This window comes from Malurus melanocephalus, unplaced genomic scaffold (genome assembly GCF_030028575.1).
Source record: "Malurus melanocephalus ecotype Western Australia unplaced genomic scaffold, MMel_1.1 scaffold_142, whole genome shotgun sequence".
Taxonomy (NCBI): Eukaryota; Metazoa; Chordata; class Aves; order Passeriformes; family Maluridae; genus Malurus; species Malurus melanocephalus.
In genome coordinates this window covers 1059789-1065788 of record NW_026623374.1, presented here as the reverse complement: position 1 = coordinate 1065788, position 6000 = coordinate 1059789, and positions in this window count along the sequence as shown.

Genomic DNA, 6000 nt, shown 5'->3' with positions numbered 1-6000 from the left:
GGATTGGAGGACGTGCCTTCTAACATGCATTTTCCTTGGTCTAAGTGTCACAATTGCCTGTGAATGATGCCATGGAGATGATTGACGTGACAATATCTTAAAACTAAACAGAAGCAAATTGCTGCCCAAAGGCATCAGCAGTCAAAACATTGCTGGTAATTACTCTTGAAGTTAGAAATTCCTCCAGGGATACCTTTCTTATCAAACAATTAAAATTGTGTGTTATCAGACACAAGTTTGGTTTCTGTGATTCTGTTTGGATTGAAAGACRTGGAAATTTCTGCAATATTTCTCCATTTTTTGAGATGTTTGTTTACATTTCGGCTTCATTTCCCTCTTCCCTCCCCTCTTACTTTTTTCCTTCCTTTAGGTACAGAGACTTCTTATTAGCTCAGAGGAGTTTTGAGATATCTGACAATATTTCTGCAGCATACAAGGAAATGCAGACAGTGGCTCCAGGTAGGTAGAAAACACTTGTGGGCTGATTTTSCCTTTTTCATCCAACATACAGAACTTGCAAATTCATTGAGTTAAATTTTGTGCTTCTTTGGCCAGCTTAGGGTGTGGTTTCTCATATGCTCCTTACCATGCAGAGAGATGATGGTAGAACCACCTAGGTTGCAGGAAATCTGTACCACAAGTACTGTACYCCCAGTCGCCATCAGTTTAGCAACACCTCTTACACAAATTTCTGGYGCAGCAATCTGAATTTTTTTTCTCCTTTTTGTAGAAAAGGCTCTATAGACCACATTTCAGGTGTAGTCAAAGTTTAGGCAGTGCCACATATAAAACACTTGCAAAAGACTGAACCCTTAATTGTTCCTGAAGGCCCTGCCAGTGGTCAGACCTCCATGGSCACCAGGATCCACAGCTCCAGGGAACCTGAACTCCACCTCACCTTCACATCATTGCTGGATCTGAGCCTCCAGGACACACCTAACTCACACCCTTATTGCACACTCAGCAATACAAAACAATTTTAATGAAGGGGATGTAATTGTATGTTTCAGTGAAGAAGGATAAATTCAAGCACTCAYGAACTTTAAACATTTGTTTATCTCCTGTCAAACCACCCAGTGCTTCTGACCCTTGCTGGAGAGATTGCAGGACATCAGATGAAGCAAAGAACTGTTTAAAATCCTCATTGCAAAATTACTTTAATGAGTAATCAGCAGCATGTCTTTAAGCCTGTCACACTGACCTTTCCCTGCATGCTTTCTCTTTTTTTTTTTTTTTTTTTTTGTATTAACAGCATTTTTTCTTAATACCTTGTTGAAAAAAAAGGGCTGTGAAGAAGGATTTTAAAGCTTTCCTTTTAATTCTAGCAATGAAATACACGTATTTCACTTCTAAAACTTGCTGATACTGTAAATTGTGTGGCTGTAGTGAAAAAAGATACTTTGTCAGGATGGCACCTTGACAGTGCATATGTATGAGCCTRCTCTAGTGATTTCCTTGTCATGGCTGCTTAATCCAAGCAAAGTTCTCTCTTCTGTTTATTTGCTTAGCTATTYCCAGTCCTAGGAGGTCAAATAGGTCATTAATTCTTGAAAATAATCCAAAATATAAACTAATTCAGACCCTAGCAGTGTCAAMCATTTAAAAATCAGAAATACTAAGGCCCAGAAGACTGTTTATTCTCTTTGATTTTGAATTAATAAATAGTCTGATTTCACTGTTAGCACATGTGCATCTGAGGTAACATAAGCTAGGCATGGACAGAGGCTGAACAGAGGACTGAAAATAATAAAATGATGGGAAAATGGTAAAAATAAGCAGGAAAAAAGGTGCAGAAATGATGGAGATTATAGACACAACTGAATTCTGACATTTTGTCTGCAATTTCAAAACAGGCGGTAACTAATTTATGATTTTAGAAGTTTTTCAAGGAAGAATTTTGCATGGGAAAAATATATGCACCGCTGTACTGGAATGCTTCATAAATGCATATATTTGTTAATTGTTTAAAAAAAAAAAAAAACAAAAAAAAAGAATAAAGAGAAAATATTTTATTTTAAATTTTTTTGAGCCAAAATGCTTTGGTTTTAATCAATACTGAATGTCCTTTGATGCCTGTATATTCATTGATTGAGTCTGTTTTTAGAGCTGCCAGCCGACAGAAAAACCCTGTTATTCATGCAGGTCTAATTATAGAAAATGCATATGCAATTGGGAAAACCGTGCATACTTCAGACAATTATTTGTGCTTGGACCTCTTCAAGCACTTTTTTGAGGATTATCTTTTTAGAAGTGTATAATTTTATTCCAGAATATTTTTTTTGCTCTTGTTTGAGTGCTGTTCTAATATTATCACACATTTGTGAGCAGAGCAGAAAGCAAATTTACTGTAAAACTGTGAATTTGCTATTGCAATAAACCTTAACCTTAGTTAGAGTTGTTTGTAAAACCACTCTGTGATTTTTCTACTCTTATGTTCCATCTTACAGGATCAAATGGACATAAATAGAAATATGYAAATTCTTCCCAGCTGTGAGGTGGGAATATAACACAATCTGAAGGTGGGCTTGTGGGTACTGAAGCTTTTGCAGATGATTACTTATATTTAAGCCTACATGTTATTTTTGCTCTATGTTTTTATTGACATCAATAATTGTGTTTCTTTAGCAAAATTTGAATTAGGAGTAAGGGGCAACTGGAAGCCATCAGGAATTATTTTCCTGGGGCAAACCAGCTTTTGAGTTGTCTTCTTGTCCAAGTGCTCATCAGTTACAATTTCTCATTATAAATCTTTCATTAATATCTATTTGTCTTCTTGCATGTTTACCACAAAAATATTTAGTCCTCTCCTTTTGGGGTGTGCCGAATTTCCACTGAGAGATTTCAGGTTTCTTTGGTTTTACATCCTGTAAGAGGCCTTGGGCTGTCCGCTGCTTTTATCTGGTTGCAAAAAAGTGAGAGAAAGAACTCTGAGAGAAGTTTTCAAACACTCATCTCCAGGCCCCTCATGCATTTGGATTATTTGGTGAGTTTGCAACTGCTCAGTGGTTCCAGTGAGTGCTCTGARCCCTCCCTACAGCCAGGGGCTGATGGTGGTGAGGAAGGATGTGAGCAGGGCTGGGCTCTGATAAACAGCTCCCAGAAGGCTCTTAAGTAGCATTCTGCCTGCAGGCTCATTTATTTTGCATCTCACTCTGTGAAGCTGCATTCCAGCACCTCTTTCAAAGTATGGTCTGTGCAGGACAGCAAGTGCATCAACTAGAAAAATGCAGGAGCTAAAAGCTTGCAGCTCACTCCAACCTAAGGGCAAAGGTTTAGCAAAGGACTTTTGCTRGGCATCCACAGCAAAGCAACACATCACTTAACAACAGCAGCCTTTCCTCAAACCTTCACGGGGATCAAGCGAGAAATGTTTTACAAACATTTTTGGTATACATTTCAAAGTCTCAATCACGGGCGATTATCTAAAGATATCCTCATTTACTCTCCACRGAAACACGTCCCAGCAGCCAATTTCCCAGATCCTCCTCTGCAAACATGGCTGCAGCACATCTTAGGTGACACTTTTCATTCTGACAAGACATGTGTGAGCGTAAGAGAATTTTCATAGGCTGCCTTCTTAAAGATTTATTACACAATCTCAATGTAAACATGAGACTCCTTATTAAAGTGTAGCGGAGAGAGGGAGGAGTCAAGGGACCAAGAGAGAATGATTAAATTGTATACATACAATTGTGAAAAAAAGAAGTTTTAATTCTGAAACAAGGATTTTCTGAACTTTTTCACTATGAAATAAAATTAATTRACTTCAGAACAGCCAGTTTTTTCCATGCAAAGTATCCAGGCTTTCTGGTCTGTGGAGGTGAAGGTGCCAGTCCATGTGTCTTCGTGTGGYCCATCTCACTGGTCACCTGTGAAGAATTTAAAACTTGCTTGGTTGYAATGAATGCTGGCAGGAAGAAGATGGCAGAGTATACAATCATTCACACTACTCCTATTTTCAAAATTGTATTTTAAAAATTCTGTTTAATTTACCTTATTGGTCACAGATCTTGTTCAAATTTTCCAAGGTGAATCCCTGCCTTTCCCTGTGTTGCATCATTCAACCAGATGACAGGTTGAATTGGGATTTCTAAAATMATTTTTTCCTCTATTTTCCATTTTTATCTGACCAGCACCAGAGACAACTCCCTAACTCACACTGGAGCATTCCTGCCTATGCCATTTATCAGAGATCAAACTGTAAATGGGAAACAATTATTTAGTAAACAGAAAGATTTCCATGAATTATGCTTTTCATCATTTCTTCAATTTACAGTAAATAATGTTCAATCAGATTCAATCAGAGTGGAAAGTCGTGATACTGGGATAAAATTAATTACTTCTGGGTAGATGACTAAATTTGTTATGGTTTGTTGTGTGTTTATTATAGGGCAGTGGTTGAAATGTTAATGTTAATTTTGCCTAAATTTTATTGTTGTTGTTTTTGTTGCCATTTAACCCCTATGTGTCTAAGACTTTATCTTAAATTCTGGATCTATCAAAAACTAAGATTTTTAAGGAAAAAAATACAGCATATCATTAGTTTCCTTTAAAAAAAAAATTCAGTCTGCTCTGTAGGTAGCAGAGAGCATTGAAGCACACATCCATGCCATGAATTCGAACACACATTGTCCAATATCAGATTTGAAAGACAATTTTCTAAATTCCAGGAAGCAGACTCTTTTCTCGGCAATGATGAGTCACTCTAGGATTTGGAAGTAACTTAAAAAAAAATAGAAAAAAGAAAAGAGAAAAATCCTAATTCCTGTATCTTTATGGAAAGCAGAAATCAGGCTTGCAAGATACTTTGGGAAAATTTTGCTTTAACGGTTTCTTTTAGCTGTCCAAATTTGAGAACATGAACTCATAATAGCCATCTTCCAGGCAAAGCATTCAGAAACTGTAACATAGCATTTGGCTGACTCAAGCTCGTCTCTTTCTGTAACAGAAATTGGCTTCCCTGCTACCCCATGACTTACCATCACAGTGGTAAACACTCTCCAGAACCCTTTTGAAAGGGATGATTCATCCCTGGAGTATTTTTAGGAATTTGTTAACTTGCATTTAGCTTAGTGTGCTGGTAGCCAATAAACAGAGTGAAGACAAGCCCTGAGTAGTCACACATAAACCATTTTGAATGCTATAATTGTACAGCATTATCTTGGTCTGTAGACTGAGTCATCTGCTGGTTAAGCAGAATGGAAAAAACAGAATAAGACCGTTGCTACAACAGGGATTTTGATAAAATACTAAAGGAATCAGTGCTGGCGACTGGATTAAATTTATCTTTCCAGGATTACACCTGCTTGTTCCAGGCGMAACTCGCAACCCCCTTTGATTTTTTCAAACTTACTGAAGTCTTATGTGTGACTATCACATGAATTTACGTGCCAATATCACAGAAATAACAGTCTAATATACTGACATACCTTTCTGAGCAAGTTTGACTCCAGACAGTACCCTTTCTGTGTCTTGTATTTCAATCCATCTGAGACAAAAATGAAACACAGCAGGCACTGCCTGTATGTGGCTGGGGACCCAGTTTTTGCTGACACTTGGAAGAATGCCCAAACTGGGGTGGGGAAAGGGCTGGGGGATGAGGGGGGACTGGGCGGGGGCGGGTGCGGAATGAGAGAGAAGGAGAGTGAGAAAGAGAGTTTATTAGAACCTGACCAGCAGTTCAAACCAAGTGCAAATCAGAAACAGGTTTTGCAGTACTGAGCCTAACAGGAAGGTAATAAGTAAGTGAGATTTAACACCGTCCTTGGGACTGCGAAACAGAAACCAGCTTTTGGCAGACACATTAGGGGAATGCCACTTCATGGAGAATGGAAAGTGATGAGTTACAGGAACTTGGCACTCTGATCGGATCATCTTATCCTCCCACTCCAAGCAATAGGATCCTGGCATCCTACTTTACGCAAATATCAGAAACATGATCTTCACGAAAGCTCACATGTATTAGAAGCCAGTGACACAGTCTGTCATGCTCCTCTGCAG